Here is a 9,043-nt window from a genome sequence, read left to right on the forward strand (position 1 = left end):
CTATATTGGTTATTCTGTGGTCATATAACAACGTTACAAAGAGGACATTTAGGACGTTAACAGAACGTTCTCACATGGTCCTCTTTTAGTCATATAATAACGTTCGCAATATGACTTTAGGAGGACGTTCTATATTGGTTATTCTATGGTCATTTAAGAACGTTATAAAGTTACATTTCTACATGGTCATATAATAACGTCCTCTTTTAGTTATATAATAACGTTTGCAATATGACTTTAGGAGGACGTTCTATTTTGGTTATTCTATGGTCACATAAGAACGTTATAAAGAGCACATTCGGGACGTTAACAGAACGTTCTCACATGGTCCTCTTTTAGTCATACAGTAACGTTCGCAATATGACTTTAGGAGGACGTTCTTTATATTTGGTCCTCTTTTAGTTATATTAGGAGGACGTTCTTTATTTTGGTTATTCTATGGTCACATAAGAACGTTATAGCACATTCGGGACGTTAACAGAACGTTTCACATGGTCCTCTTTTAGTCATACAGTAACTTCGCAATATGACTTTAGGAGGACGTTCTATATTGGTTATTCTATGGTCACATAAGAACGTTATAAAGAGCACATTCGGGACGTTAACAGAACGTTCTTACATGGTCCTCTTTTAGTCATACAATAACGTTTGCAATATGACGTTTAGTTATATAGGAGGACGTTCTATTTTGGTTATTCTATGGTCACATAAGAACGTTATAAAGAGCACATTCGGGACGTTAACAGAACGTTCTCACATGGTCCTCTTTTAGTTATATAATAACGTTCGCAATATGACTTTAGGAGGACGTTCTATTTTGGTTATTCTAGGTCACATAAGAACGTTATAAAGAGCACATTCGGGACGTTAACAGAACGTTCTCACATGGTCCTCTTTTAGTCATACAGTAACGTTCGCAATATGACTTTAGGAGGACGTTCTATATTCTTTGGTCTCGTTTTAGCACATAATAATACATGGTCCTCTTTTAGTCATACAGTAACCTTCGCAATATGACTTTAGGAGGACGTTCTATTTTGGTTATTCTATAGTCACATAAGGAGTTATCACATGGTCCTCTTTTAGGTAACGTTATGACTTTAGAAGAACGTTCTATCACATGGTCCTCTTTTAGTCATACAGTAACGTTTCACAATATGACTTTAGGAGGACGTTTATATTTTGGTTATTCTATAGTCACATAAGAACGTCATAAAGAGGACATTGACTTTAGGAGGACATTGGTTATTCTATAGTCACATAAGAACAAGAGCACATTCGGGGTTAAACGAACGTTATCACATGGTCCTCTTTTAGTCATACAGTAACCTTCACAATATGACTTTAGGAGGACGTTCTATATTGGTTATTCTATAGTCACATAAGAACGTCATAAAGAGGACATTCGGGACGTTAACAGAATACGTTCTTACATGGTTCTCTTTTAGTCATATAATAACGTCACAATATGACTTTAGGAGGACGTTCTATTTTGGTTATTCTATAGTCACATAAGAACGTTATAAAGAGCACATTCGGGACGTTAACAGAACGTTCTCACATGGTCCTCTTTTAGTCATACAGTAACGTTCGCAATATGACTTTAGGAGGACGTTCTATATTTGGTCCTCTTTTAGTTATATAATAACGTTCGCAATATGACTTTAGGAGGACGTTCTATTTTGGTTATTCTATGGTCACATAAGAACGTTATAAAGAGGACATTCGGGACGTTAACAGAACGTTCTCACATGGTCCTCTTTTAGTCATATAATAACGTTCACAAAATGACTTTAGGAGGACGTTCTATTTTGGTTATTCTATGGTCACATAAGAACGTTATATAAAGAGGACATTCGGGACGTTAACAGAACGTTCTTACATGGTCCTCTTTTAGTCATACAATAACGTTCGCAATAAGACTTTAGGAGGCAGTTCTATATTGGTTAATCTCTGGTCACATAAGAACGTTTAAAAAAAGAGGACATTTTGGACGTTAACAGCACGTTTACAATTTTTTTAATATGTACAATGTATTAAACCAATCACAAAGGTCCGGTATACTGTGAAGCGATCCAGCTGTTCATCCCAGCATCCGTTGATCCATACTGAGGCTTTTTTTTCTTCACCAGCTGAGAGCCTTCTACGGTGAGTAACGTTATTTCTGCTAAATTAATTATATATCATGGAAAGTTATTGTAATAATAGTTTTCTGAAAAAGAAGTACACGTTCCATTACTAAGCTAATATTGTGAACATACTTTGCTAAACCAAAGTATTAAAGTTTAGCAACATGATCTCATGAGAATTCGTATCTGTTTTATGTAAAACTTTTGCATAGACACTGAAAAATACTTCTGTTTACAGCATTAAGGCAATGAAATCGCGGTATTAACATTTTTATTATATTTGTTGTCATACCAAGGCAATATGTTTCCAAATGCATTTATTAAATTAAGTTTACTCATTTACTTAATATGAAAAATAACATTTCGATCGGTTCTGTGTGATTTCTGCTGTCAACTCATTGCGAAGAATACAACTTAAAACAAGACTACACACCCTTAAAATGAATAACATTTTTTTCAATTATTTAACCATTTTTATGAAATATTTATTTTGTTTGCCGTGGGACATAAACGCCATTTTCTCCAACATGCAGTGACTGAAAAATAGAACCATAAACACACTAAAAACGCAACATAATAACATCAGTCAGTTTTATTTGTGCTTTGTAATCCAAGTCTTCTGAATTCATACAACTGCCAGTAACAAATCCAAATTCAACTCTTTATTCAGCGATCATCTTTCATTCTCAGCAACGACCGTATAAACATCAAAGCCCGCACTGATTCGTTCGTCCAAATTCAAAATGTACCACTTCAATTAACTACGACGGTAAAATCGAACGCTCATTGGTCCTCGCCTGCTTCGTCACAGATTGCGACAGCAGTGTTCCTGTCTATGTGTTTGAATGATGCGCGCTTTCACAAAGTGAATCAGGAGGATAGTCTGAGTAATATTTTTAGCGATTAAAAACTTAAATTGTGCTCTGTACCTCACACCAAACTATTGTATTTCACCTGCGGTGGCAACGCAGCATCATTTGGACTACTTTTGGTAATGTTTTTGACATTTTTTGCAGTAAATATTGGGATTGCACTTGTCTGTCTGTCATGGTTTTATTTATAGCCTAACGTTACTGTAAGAAATGGCTGTGTTTAGGTTTAAAGGTAGAAGTGGGATTAGCGTCCCAAAATTTTTTTTTTTTTTTTGTAATTCTATGTTGTTTCTAAAATGTTTCTTGTTTCTTGCATATTTCAGTCTAACGTTTCATATGATTTTATATTCGCTATGATATGGGTATGTTTGTATTTAGGGATAGGTTAAGGCAAGGGTGCTCAACCCTGTTCCTGGAGATCTACCTTCCTGCAGAGTTCAGCTCCAACCCTAATCAAACACAACTGAACCAGCTAATTAGGATCTGAAGGAGCACTTGATAATTACAGACAGGTGTGTTTGATCAGGGTTGGAACTAAACTCTGCAGGAAGGTAGATCTCCAGGAACAGGGTTGGGCACCCCTGGGTTAAGGGGTCTAAAAATCTAAATTGCTTATCAATAATGTGTGTGTGTGTATATATATATATATATATATATATATATATATATATATATATATATATATTATTATTATTATTATTATTATTACTATGTTTTTTTTTTTTTTTTTTTTAATTACATAGTAATGATATAAAAGATTCGTAAATAATTTATGCTTTTAACTGACCAGGCTAAAATAAAATACACAATGTTTGTGGATCAGAATGTTTGTTTCTTTTCTGTCGTTTTTGTAATAATGTAAGTTATGAATTAATTAATACATTTTTTACAGTTGTCTTTTATTTTTGCGCCCGTTTTGTCTTTCCTTTGATTAGTAACGAACCTTGTACTGCAGTGAATGCAGTGTTTTCACACTGTGCCCCTTTCTGTGCTTTCCAGACCTGGCCATGTACCCTGCCCTCTTCATACAGGTTGTCATGATGTCATTACAGAAGGTAGGCTTATCTTGCAAAAAGGGTTTTCAAATTTGCAGCAGCTGACAGGCCAGAAAAACGTTATAATTGTCACGTTATAATGTGATACATTACCAGTTAGAAGTTTTTGAAATAGTTTTTTTTTTTTGTTGTTGTTGTTGTTGTTGTTTTTTTATATAAAAAAAAGTCTGCTCTGCTCACCAAGCCTGCATTTATTTGATCCAAAGTACAGCAAAAACAGTAGCATTTTGAAATATTTTTACTATTTAGAATAACTTTTTTTGATTTGAATATATTTTAAAATGTAATTTTATTCCTGTGATTTCAAAGCTGCATTCTTTGCACCTTTACTCTAGTCACATGATCCTTCAGAAATCATTCTAATATTCTGATTTGCTGCTCAAAAAACATTTAATATAATTATTATGTTGAAAACAGCAGAGTATATTTTTTCAGCATTTATCTAAAATGGATATCTTTTGTAACTTTATAAATGTCTTTATCATCACTTTTGATCAATTTATGGAGCATTTTTGCAAAATAAAAGTGATTAATTCCTTTAATTCTTTCCAATAAATAAATAAATAAAATACTGATGCAAGGTTTTGAATAATACAGTGATAATGCTGATCTGAAAAAAATTACTAAACTGTTTTAATTATTTATAATAGTACTAATAAATAAATAAATGTTGCTTGAGCAGCAAATCAACATATTAAAATGATTTCTGAAGGATCATGTGACACTGAAGACTGAAGTAATGCTGAAAATGTAACTGAAAAAAATTACAGTTTAAAATATATTCAAATAGAAAGCAGTTATTTTAAATGGTAAAACTATTTCACAGTATTACTGCTTTTGCTGTACTTTGAATCAAATAAATGCAGGCTTGGTGAGACTTCTTTAAAAAAATATTAATAATCTTACTGTTCTAAAACTTTTAACTGGTAGTGTAAGTTCATAGTTTTAACAAGATGGTTTTTTTTCACCATATAAAATATTTTTGTTGTTAGGATATACAAAAATATTTTATAGCGGGAAACTGTTCTATGCAACTATGTTAAACCCACGCATGAAGTATGGAAGTAAGTAAAGTGTGTATATCGTATATGAAAAAAAAAAAGTATTAAATGTCAAAGTTGCACACGGAAAAGTAAAAATAAATAAATGACATGACAATTGTATGTTATTTTGTATTTAGTACTGTCCTGAATAAGCTATTTCACATAACATGTTTATATATATACTCTACGAGACAAAATAATAATAACTGAATTTATAAAAATGACCCCATTCAAAAGTTTACATACCCTTGAATCTTAATACTGTTTGCCATTTTCTGGATGTTTTAATGTTTTGTGATGATTGTTCATCATTCCCTTGTTTGTCCTGAGCAGTTCAACTGCCTCCTGTTTTTCAGAAAAATCCTCCAGCTCCTACACATTCTTTAGTTTCCCAGCATCTTCTGCATATGTGATCCATACGTGATGATTTTGAGATCCATCTTTTTACACTTAGGGCAACTGAAGGACTCATACATTACTATTATATAACTTGAACATATTTACTGATGCTCAAGAAGGAAACACAATGCATTAAGAGCCAGAGGGTGTAAACTTTTGAACAGGATGATGACCTGTAATTTTATATTTTATTTTTGTAAAGATCATATTTTTTTCATTTAGTACTACACTTCAAAAGCTACATAAATAATTACATGTTTTCCAGAAGACAAAATAAGTATAATTTACCCTAATCATCTATTTCAAAATGTTTCCACCCCAGGCTCTTCATATTTTGTGTTTCCTTCTTAAGCAGTACTTTTGTAATAGTATGTATGAGTTTCTCAATTGTCCTGAGCATGAAAAGATGGATCTCAAAATCACAGTCACTGTTGGAAAAAGTTCACATATGCAGCAGATGCTGGAAAACCAAAGAATGTGAATGACTTGAAGGATTTTTTCTGAAGAACAGGAGGCAGTTGAACTGTTCAGGACAAACAAGAGACTCATGAACAACTATCACAAAACTTAAAAACAGTCGTGGATCACCAAGGAAACAACATACGGTATTAAGATTCAAGGGCATGTAAACTTTTGAATGGAGTAATTTTTATAAATTCAGTTATAGTTTTGTCTTGTGGAGTATATATAAACATCTGTTATGTGAAATAGCTTATTCAGGACAGTACTAAATACAAAATAACATGATCTCTCGTATTTTGTTAAAATTCTTAACATTTTGTATATTTTGCAAGTGGTATGTAAACTTATGTGCACAACTATATATATTGGTCATCTATACTTATACACCTAAGTGTGATTAAAAGCAGTTAAAAAGTAATTGAAGTGATTGCTAAATATTGTTATTTATACTTTTTTCAGGCAGCCGAAGAACAACTTGGGACACCTCCTGAAAAGACAGTGACTCACACGCACACACACACACACACACACACACACACACACACACACACTAAATATATAATTAATATAAATCAATATGTTCTTGTTACTGTTTCCCATTATTTGGACACATTTTGATGCTTTACTGTGGAAATTATCATATCAATAAAGCCAATTTGAAAATAATTGAATTGACTGGTAGTTTCCTGTAATGTGTTACTAAAGGTTCTAAAAACATTCAGTAAATGTGGGGAAGGACCTAAATAGGACCAAAAAAACATTTTAGGTTGGTCCTGCACATGTTATGGGAATGTAGTGTAGAGACTAATAGGGGACTTCCTATAGTAATAACCTAAATGTCCCAAGAACGTCCTGAATGTTCTGTGATTGTTCTCCAAATGATGTCCTCCAAGCCTTTAAAGAACTCCAGATCATGACCATCTCGGAACGTCCTGGGAACGTTATTAGGTGACGTCCTTGACACCAGCGCGGACGTTCTGACAACGTTTTGGGAACGTCACATTTCCAAATAAAATATGGTCCCCTACACGTCCCAAGAACGTCCTGAATGTTCTGTGAAGGTCCTCCAAATAACGCCCCCAAACCTTTAAAGAACTCCACATCATGACCGTCTCAGAACGTCCTGGGAACGTTACTAAATAAGGTCCTTGACACCAGCGTGGACGTTCTGACAACGTTTTGGGAACGTCATATTTCCAAATAAAATATGGTCCCCTACACGTCCCAAGAACGTTCTGAATGTTCTGTGAAGGTCCTCCAAATAACGCCCCCAAACCTTTAAAGAACTCCACATCATGACTGTCTCGAAACGTCCTGGGAACGTAACTAAATAACGTCCTTGACACCAGCGTGGACGTTCTGACAATGTTTTGGGAACGTCATATTTCCAAATAAAATATGGTCCCCTAAACGTCCCAAGAACGTCCTGAATGTTTTGTAAATGTCCTCCAAATAACGTCCCTCAAACCTTTAAAGAACTCCACATCATGACCGTCTCGGAACGTCCTGGGAACGTTACTAAATAACGTCCTTGACACCAGCGTGGACGTTCTGACAACGTTTTGGGAACGTCATGTTTCCAAATAAAATATGGTCCCCTAAACGTCCCAAGAACATCCTGAATGTTTTGTAAATGTCCTCCAAATAACGTCCCCCAAACCTTTAAAGAACTCCACATCATGACCGTCTCGAACGTCCTGGGAACGTTACTAAATAACGCCCTTGACACCAGCGTGGACGTTCTGACAACGTTTTGGGAACGTCATATTTCCAAATAAAATATGGTCCCCTAAACGCCCCAAGAACGTCCTGAATGTTCTGTGAAGGTCCTCCAAATAACGCCCCCAAACCTTTAAAGAACTCCACATCATGACCGTCTCAGAACGTTATGGGGACGTTACTAAACAACGCCCTTGACACCAGTGGGGACTGGGAACGTCACATTTCTGAGGACGTTCTGGGAACGTCCCCAAACATTTCCAAATAAAATATGGTCCCCTAAACGTCCCAAGAACGTCCTGAATGTTCTGTGAAGGTCCTCCAAATAACGTCCCCCAAACCTTTAAAGAACTCCACATCGTGACCACCTCAGAACGTTTATGGGGACAGATTTAATATTTTTTTCTTTTCTTTTTGTCATTTTGGCAACGTTCCTGACACCAACGGGAAAGTTTAAGATAACTGAAGCCTTAAAACTTCTTACCAGCCAGACTTGTGTCCTTACATTTTAAGCATTTTGCATAGTTTTTTTTTTTTTTCTCAAAATGTTATTAGTCTGGGGCTAAAGTTCTTGTGTGAGCAATATCAAGATTGCATTTTTTTTTCTTTATTATCAGCATGATTGTGATGTGATTTTGATTTTATAACAGTAGTTAGTATAAAATAGTAGGTAGTATAAAGTTCCAAACAAAGCCACAGTAGAACCACAATAAATGCTACTCCACACAAACTCCATTTCATCAAACACTTTAAGGTCTGCCAAAATAAAAGCACTATGGTTTAACTTTCAAAAGCAATCAGTCAATAAATGTACTTTTTCATTTTTTTTTTTTTTTTTTTATTGTTTTATTTTTTTGAAGTTCACATTCTCTTCTTTTTGTAGCTCAAACAGTGTCATTTTGACCAGTCATACAGACTTTGAAGGGCGGTGCTACTGGAGTAGTTTATTCACACTCACTGTAGATTTTCATGACCACTTCACTACAGACTGACAGCACATTTGATATTTTCAAGTGTCAGGATCTGATTATTATCACAGTTCTGTTGTGAGGCTGTTTGGTGAACTGCTGAAAAAAATGTTTGTTTTCATTTGTTTGGGGTTGTGGAGTCTGGCTGGTAAGTATTTTGTAGTTCTGTTTATATTATAAATTGTCCAAAAAAAAAAAAAACATAATTCTGTATTTCCATCATTCATTTCACATCTATTTTTTTTCAAGTTGTATCATACTAATATACACAAATACTTTTGTGTTCATGCTGCTGTTCCTTTTAATAAGTATACATTGAAAATGCAATGACTAAAACTCTTAAGGTCATTGCATACTGAAATTTTCGTATGCATTTTTCCTTTTTTTTTCGTATTC

At 34.3% G+C, this 9,043-nt stretch overlaps 1 long non-coding RNA gene across 1 annotated transcript; it reads left to right on the forward strand.

The window, feature by feature from the left end:
* Positions 1 to 2,983: 2,983 nt before the first annotated feature.
* Positions 2,984 to 6,634, forward strand: LOC127162373 (uncharacterized). The gene is made up of 3 exons (XR_007827323.1): positions 2,984 to 3,120; positions 4,001 to 4,056; positions 6,420 to 6,634. It is a non-coding gene; the product is annotated as an uncharacterized LOC127162373 (long non-coding RNA).
* The last annotated feature ends 2,409 nt before the right edge of the window (positions 6,635 to 9,043 follow it).

This window comes from Labeo rohita, unplaced genomic scaffold (assembly GCF_022985175.1).
Source record: "Labeo rohita strain BAU-BD-2019 unplaced genomic scaffold, IGBB_LRoh.1.0 scaffold_917, whole genome shotgun sequence".
NCBI lineage: Eukaryota > Metazoa > Chordata > Actinopteri > Cypriniformes > Cyprinidae > Labeo > Labeo rohita.